The following is an 8,834-nucleotide window of genomic DNA, read 5'->3' as shown; positions in this document are numbered from 1 at the left end:
TGTCTGGAGCCTGGGGCTGCTGGAGCTCACCTGGTGCTGGGGTGGTCAGAGCCAGCAGCAAGGAGGGGCAGCCTGTCATGGTGGGGGTCTGTGCTAGCTCCCAAGTGATGCTGGGGACTCACTACACTCTCCCTCGGCCACCAGGAGGTTTTCAGTTCGTGACAAGCTGTCTGGTCTCAGTGGAGAGTTGGCAGAGGTGATGCAAGCCTGTCTTTCTTCTATGCATCCTTTCTTTCTTCTGTGCTCTGCTTGGTGCTATAATCGCTCAGCTGGACTCCTGAACTCCTGAGAAGGTACTGCCTTGCCTGGATAACTGTTTCAGTTGATGTTTCTGGGAGGGGAAAAATAGTAGACACTTGCACCCCACCATCTTGCAGGCATCACTCTGCCCCACCTGGTTATTTAAAGGATCGTAGAGCCAATTATCTTGAAGGTGCTGTCAGCTGTTGATGCTCCAAAACCCCACTTGGAAAATGTTCTTTAAGAGAAATGCTGTTTTTAGACTTACTGTAGCAAGAGGGAATCCCATCTTGACAGAATCTCAATAGTGTCCCAGAAAGGGGAAATCAAGAAAAGATATTTTTAGGATCTTAGTGCCCAGGCCAGGAAACTTCCAGATCTGAAAGGGGTTGTGCAGTGGGTATGGAATCAGTGGGTGTGTATGCTGGGAGGGTTATGAAAATATACCCAAACTAGTGGAGTTTGATAGTTTTGAACACACTAAATACATTCACAACCTTGTGAATGCCCTGAGTAACTTCCTGGTGCACTTATATATTACACCAACAGCATGAAACAAAAAGAAAAGCAGATACATTGGTGTTCATCAAAATTTTAAACTTTTGTGCAAGAATTGTGGACCCTGATCTCTTGCTGATGTGAATGGAAAAATGGTACAGCCACTATGGAAAACAATTTGTGCTTTCCTCAGAAAGCTGAAATGGAGTTATCAGATGACTCATTAATTTTATTCATGGGTATTTATTCTAAAGAACTGAGATAGGAACTCAAACAGTATTTGTGGATCAATACTCAATGCAGCATTAGTCAGAACTGCCAATACGTGGAAATAACTCATGTTCATATGTTTGGACCATAAAGAAAACAGAGTCCACCTATACAATGGAATATTATTCAGCAATAAAAAGGATTGGAGTTCTGATCTATGGCTCAGTGTGGATGAACCTTGAAAACATTATGCTAACTGAAATAAGCTATACATCAAGACATATATATTGTGTGATATGTCAAAAAGAATAAAAGAAAACCTAAGTTTGAGACAGGAGGCTAGAAGGGGGAGCACTACCACTTCACCTCAATTACAGACCCCAACAGAGAAATCATGTGCATTGTATCTCCTACAAGAGATCCACTTCCCTTACAATTCAGCCAATGACCAACTGTCATCACCCTGAACTCCTGCTTTTTCTCAAAACAACGCCTCCTAACTTGTCATCTTTCTCCATAAAATAAGGCTGCGTTCCTTTGCTTGTTGTATTTGCCTATAGTTTTTCTCTACCTTGTATGGCCCACATCACAATGCTCTATTCTACACAAATAAACACTTTTTTTTTCATTTTAAAAGAAAAACAACTGACTGTTTTATTTTTAAATTTAAGTGATTCCTAGAGACAGAAATTTGGTTAGAAATGATCAGGGTTTGGAAGGAGGGAAACTGGGAAGTGCTGGTTTCTAGGTATAGAGTTTCTGTTTACAGGGATGCAAAAGATTTGGAAACAGTGTCAGAGTTACAAAATAGCAGGAATGTAACTAATACCATTGAATTAAAACAGTTTAACATGGTTAATGTTTAATTTTAGTTGAAGGAAATTTCACACACACCCCCTCCCCAACCAGATGAAGAATGCATTGGCTATGAACACTTCTGACTCTTGGAATGCGGCATGACTCATCACCTAATCATCTGCTCTTGAGAGTTACATGATGCAGCCTCTGGGAAGGAATTGTTATCATGTTTGGTGTTAGTCACTGAGGCAAAATGGGACTGAATCTCTGCCGCGTGTGACCCTGGGGACATCAGCTGGCAGTTTCTGCTATAGTAAGTATATGGAAAGGATTTGAATGGCAGAAGTGCATTGCCAAAAGGAAAGACAAGCTGACTGAATGGTCAAATGCTTCCTGTCAAATAGCAATAGCTGTAGGACCTGAGGACATCCTTGCACCTGCAGATGCAGTGACATTCCCAGTTCCTCAGAGAACCTGCTTGGCTGATTGGCAAATGCACCCATAAGAATAAGGGTCCTCAACAGTCAACATGCTCTTGAGAAAAAAGAGTACAGAAAATGTCATTTACTCGTTGATCATCTATCCTAGAAAATGATATTTTCAATGGTTTGGCTACATGTACCTGGAGAAGAATTCTACCTCTTCAGCTGCTTTTTTTTTTTAATAACACAAGAATGCTTCAGCTTTGAATTCGTATATCTCAGGAACACAAACCATTGACATAATCTAATCATACCAATACTACCCCTGATGAAACCGAGGATAGTGGATAATGACATCACTCTGGAGAACCAGTTTAATAGAAGGATCACTTAGTAATGACCAAGTTGGTTTAGAAAGACCATCCCCCTTCTCTCTCAGCAGGCCTACATATGGGGCAAAATCCACACGGTCCTAACAACTGGAAAAGGCAAAATCTAGTGCCGACCTGGGACCATGGCCCAGCTTACACACACTCTCCTCCCTAACCACCATGTCCCATTTTACTTTGAGAATGTTCTCCCCCAGGACACTATACCAACATCCCAGGGCCCAGAATCTCTTTATCAAACATGGCCCAGAAAACTGAATTTAGACAGCTGAAATCATTTGTCAATAGTCACAAAGGTAGACAAAGAAAAATTGGGTTTCAATCCCAATTTGTCAGGCTCTCAGCATCAGGATTTCCTGCTCATTTTGACAGAATCATAGTAGTGGAAAAGTTAAGTGCTTTGAAACCCCAGAATATCTCTCATTCTAGACCTGACTCAAGTAAGATGACAAATTCACTAAAGGAGAGGTATTATCCTGATGAGTTTCCTAAAGGCCCCCATCATGTCCTTTTTCCTCATGCTGTAGATGAAGGGGTTCATCATTTGTGGGACCACAATGTACATCATTGAAGCCACTTCAGTCTTCCTGGAAGAGTCAGTAACTGCAGAACTAATGTACACCCCAAAACCTATCCCACAGAACAAGGAAAAAACTGACAGGTGAGACCCACAGGTGGAAAAGGCTTTATACTTTCCCCCTGCTTTGACATTCGCAAAATAGAAGAGACAATTTGAGCATAAGAAAAAAAATGATCCCAAAGATAGTTACACCCCCGATTAGGTAAATCACAAAAAATATCAGGAAGTTATTGATGAAGGTATCAGAGCAGCTCAGCTTGATGACCTGATCAAGTTCACAGAAGAAGAGGGGGATTTCCCAGTCCCTGCAGAAGGACAGCCGCAGCACCATCAGACTGTGGAGCAGGGCATCCACGATGCTGAGGAGCAGAGAGAACAGAATGAGCAGAACACAGAGGTGGGGGGTCACGACGACCGTGTACATCAGGAGATGACAGATGGCCACGTAGCAGTCATAGGCCATTGCTGCGAGGAGACAGTTTTCAAAACCAATTAAAAAAAAGACAAAGCAGTGCTGTGCGATGCAGCCAGTGTAACTGATGTGCTGATTCTGCGCTTGGATGTTCACCAGAATCTTAGGGATGTTGGTGGTTCTTAAACCGATGTCAGCCAACAACAGGCTGGAGAGGAGAAAGTACATGGGGGTGTGGAGGTGGGCGTCAGAGCTGACGGCTAGGATGATGAGCAGGTTCCCCAGGATGGTGACCAGGTACACGGACAGGAAGAGCCACAAGAGGAGGGGCTATAGCTCTGGATCCTCTGTCAATGGCAGGAGGAGGAATTCTGAAACATCTGTGTGATTTCTGGGTTCCATGTTGATGAAGAATCTTCAGAAATATTGGTCACCAATGAAATAAAATGAATGGTTTATGGACAGGCAGTAGCTCCACGTGGTATCTTGTTAGAGGTGCCAGTACTTGGGTCCCGCTCCATCTTACTGATGATGCTTCCCAGGGCTGGTGCCCAGCAACCTATTTAAACAAGTCCTCCAGATGATGCTGATATGCACTGATGTATGAGAACTGCTGTTCTAGAAACATGCTCATCCATACCATGGACCCCAGGGACTCCTGGAACCATTTCCTCCTCTTGTATCTCCCTCCATCCTTCTTTTCTCCTTTCTCTCTCCCTCCCCCTCTACCCTCCTCTCACTTAAGCAGCACAAAATTGTATTGACAATGACTGACACACTGTGGCGAGTCCTGTGTGTGGAATAAAGATCACATGGCTTATTTCCTCAGAATATCCCACACCTTCAATCAGAAATATAAGAGTGAAATTACAAAATCTGACTCATCTTGAGGAACTTGATACCTTTATGCAAGAAATGACATATAATAAAAACAAAAACAAAAAAACAGCTGATGAGGAAGGATGAAATGCATAGGATTCTGAAAGACTGATATAAGTAATGATAATTATGTTCTGGGAAGACAGTACACCAGAGCCTGGCATCTAACAGGCATGTCCTGGTCACTCAAGGTCTACGAACTCCTGAGGACACAAGTTGCCATCAGAGGACCAGTTGGTCTGGTATAATCTGTAGACTTGGAGACTGAATTTAATCCAGGCCCCTGCACTTGCTGTGTGGATGGGGAAAACTGTTTAGCTCTTGAGAAAGAAGCCCCATGTTCTTGTTTGCATTTTGAGAACTCCTAATGATAAGGAGTCTTGGTCAAGGAAGGAAATACCAACATGTAAATATTCATGTGTCACTTACAAAAGGCAATGAAAATGAATTTTTTGCAAAAATAAACTGGATACGTGATCAATACAGGCAATGAAAACCTACAATATATTCAATTGTTTGCTAAAACATCTACAGCTTGCAAACATATTAAATATGTTTTACATTGGCATTTTTCTTCTTGTGATGGATAATTCAAGCATTAAAATGTACAGAGACTAGCAGTAAAGGACTGTATACCCTCAGCCAACATTAGCCAATTCACACTGTTCCACATTCTTCCTAGAGGTATTTTCATTGCAGGGAATAAGAGGTACAGGAAGTCCCCATGTCAGGTTTGTACAAGTTGGGTTCCTTTCCTTCCCAGCATGAAACACTGTCCTTACTTGATATCCATCATCTTCTGCACTTTTTCTTATATTAGGTAGTATTCTTGCAACCAAATGTATCGGTCCTGGTTTTCTAAGAGGCACACACACACAGAGTCATGCCGTGTACACGTTCAAAAGTGGTTTTCCTACTTGTCAGATGTTTGGCTCTCCTACTTGATGCTGGCATGCTCAATTTGCCTCATTTGTTTTAACTACCATGGAGCATTCTATAGAATACCTCACAATACAGCTCTCCGTTTTCCAGCTTCAAGATGTTGTAATGCTTAACTTTTATGTATACATAAATATGTGCTCACCAGTCAATATTATCAAATTCACATACATTATCATCCTCTTCTAGGTATTACCACAATAATAAATAATAGGCACAGTTCAATTTTATATATTACTGTAGAGAGCATTTATTTATGTATATAATTATTGCATTACTATGTTATACATCTGAAACAGTATTATATGTCAACTATGTTTGAATTAAACAAATATTTCTATAAACACAATTGAAAGCCTGCCTGGGGAACAGCATCACATTGGTGCTGCCTCTGTGGAGGGAGTCAGGAAATGAAGGGGAAATTGAACGAGTGTTTTCTTTATTTCTATTATTTTGTTGATTAAAATAGGCATGAAGTTGATATAACAGAATGGCAGTATTGTTAGTTCTAGAAAGGGGTTAATGGTGGCATTTCTAATTGATTATGCTGTTGAAATATTTGCTCATTTTATAAAGATGGACAAGTAGGCAAAGGAAGCAGCTTGCTCTGTGGTCCGGGTCTGCTCTCCTCCTGTGCAGTCCTCACAGCCAGGCAGCCAGTGTGACACCCAAGCTCTTCTGTAGGTGGGTGTATGTGGCTTCAGGTGAAACTGACTTAACACCTCTGCCCTCCACCAGCACCAAGGTGCAGGTAAACGCCAGAGAATTTGTAGCCGGCATCATGTTTGTGAATGGGAGGATTTAATCCCAACAGAAAAATGGTTCCTCCCAATGCAGAGACACAGGGGAAGCCCAGCAGTGTGGGAGATGGGCATTCTTGCAAAGCTTCAAGCAGACACTTCAAGGTAATGACATTGAGGCAGGGGTCCTGTGCCGACTCACTGTTGATCACCTTAGGCAGGGGATATTCCTCACAGCTCGCGGGAATGTGTATGTCCTAAATGCCACCCTCAGATCACAGCATTGTCTAGGGTATGTTGGGTTACCTGGCTGGCATCACTGCAGGATGGTCGACGCTCACTGTGTTCCCTGGATACTGAATGATGGAGACACAAGTTCTGCTCTGAGAAGGAGAGAGGGACGCTGTGAAGCCCTGGGTTTCTGGGTAAAAGGGACCATTGCAGGGAGGTGGCTCAGCTGTTGCTCCTGACTGGGCAGGGCTGTTGAGTGAGGTGGTCACAGACCCACTATTTGCAGTGTCTACATCCCTAGAGGCTCAGTATCCTAAGCTCCTCATTAGACAAACTTTATTATTCGGGTCCCAGAACAGTGCAAACCCTTAAAAACCAAGACCCTAGAAGGCAGACAATTATGATGGCTGCCTCCTTACCCCATAAGGCCTGGGTTTCACCATCCTTTTCTCTCTCCCCAATGCCCACACCTTGTATATGTGGAGACACTGTCCTCTAATTGGATCCCATCTTCATATTTTCAGTATAAACAATGTCATCTCATCCAAGTAGTGACACCAGGAAACCTGCTTTTATCTAAGTGTGAAATCAGAGTTTATATTTTATATAAAAAATACATTTGTAAATTCACCATGTAATGGTAAAGTGCAAACACTGAGATGTTTCTTTCAAGATCCCCTGATTGTTTCCTGATTCTTAATCTTCTTCCTGTCTCTTTCATACTGCAGGATCTGATCTATATATTTTTATGACATTTCTAACTATTTTCCCTGTAGACAGACTGAAGAATTAAAAACTCCTCTTCCAGTTTCCATGGCAATCTGTTCAGTGTACATTTTTCTTTCACATAGGGGATCATGAGTTGAAGTCAGGGCACTTCATTTTTAATAACGTTATGAGAAATTACAGTATCATGGCCAAAGTGCTAATATGCTCTTTCATCCATGAAACGGTGGAATTATGAGATTTCAACCATAACCTAAAAGATTGTACCACATGTTCATTCCTTCCAAATTTTTATCATTGCTGAATATTGATAATTTATAATACTGTAATTATTTATAGGCATATATTATAAAAAACATAATTATAATTTATGATTCATATTAAAAACATTCATTTATTGACTAATTTATTTTTGCCATATGTTAACTTTCTATATAAACTTAGTGCTTTCAACCACCAGACTTCTTGCTATAGTGTTTGAAACCAACATGAGATAAGGTGGCATTTGAGGGGGCAGAGCCAAGATGGCGGCGTGAGTAGAGCAGCGGAAATCTCCTCCCAAAACCACATATATCTATGAAAATATAACAAAGACAACTCTTCCTAGAATAGAGACCAGAGGTCACAGAAAAACATCCAGACCACATCCACACCTACGAGAACCCAATGCCTTGTAAAGGGGGTAAGATACAAGCCCCCGCCCAGCGGGAACTGAGCACTTCTCCCCCCAGATCCCGGCGGGAGAAGAGTAGGCAGAGCAGGAGGGAGACGGAGCCCAGGACTGCTGAACACCCAGCCCCAGCCATCCGGGCCAGAGCGCAGACACAGTGCGTGTGCAGGGCCCTGTATTCTAGGGAAACAGGGCAACAAGAACGGTGAGCGGGTACCGGAGGCCTGGTGCCAGAAGACATAAGAAAAGCGAGCATGCATTTGTTGTTGTTGTTCTTGTTGTTGTTGTTTTGTTTTGGCGAGTGCTTTGTGGAAGTCTTAAAGTAACAGGGAACTCAATACTAGGGAATCAGGACAGCAAGACCAGTGAGCGGGTATCGGAGGCTGGCGCCGGAGAATAAAAGAAAAGTGATCGGCCAATTTTTTTTCTTTTTTTTGGCGAGCGCTTTTTGGAACTCTTAAAGGGATAGGGACCCCAATACTAGGAAAACAGGGCAGCTAGACAGGTGAGCAGATGCCTGAGGATGGCACCGGAGAATAAAGAAAAACGAGCGGCCATTTTTTAATTAATTTATATTTTTTTATATTTTAATTTTTTTTTTTGGCCTTTTTGTTTTGGTGGGTGCTTTTTGGAAGTCTTAAAGGGGCAGGGCGGGACACTTAATACAGAGGTAGGGAATCCAGGGCTCTCTGGGCACCATAATACCCTGGGCTGCAGGGAGCACGGAGGCACCTTACGGAGATAAATAGCCTCCCGGCAGATCCCCCTCCAACATGACTCCACCACTTTGGAGAAGCGGCCCGTGCCAGGCCACGCCCACAGCAACAGCGGAGACAAACTCCATAGCAGCCGGGCAGGAAGCAGAAACCCTGTCTGCATGAGCTACCCAGCACAAGCCATTAGAGGCCGCACTTACCCCAGGAGAGGAGGGCCACAAACCAATAAGAAGGGAAGTTCTTCCAGCCGTCACTTGTCCCAGCTCTGCAAACTATTCCTCTCACCATGAAAAGACAAAATTACAGGCAAACCAATATAACAGAGACTCCAGAGAAGGAGACAGACCTAACCAGTCTTCCTGAAAAAGAATTCAAAATAAAAAT

This window comes from Manis pentadactyla, chromosome 12 (assembly GCF_030020395.1).
Source record: "Manis pentadactyla isolate mManPen7 chromosome 12, mManPen7.hap1, whole genome shotgun sequence".
Classification (NCBI taxonomy): domain Eukaryota; kingdom Metazoa; phylum Chordata; class Mammalia; order Pholidota; family Manidae; genus Manis; species Manis pentadactyla.
Note: the sequence above shows the minus strand (reverse complement) of the source record.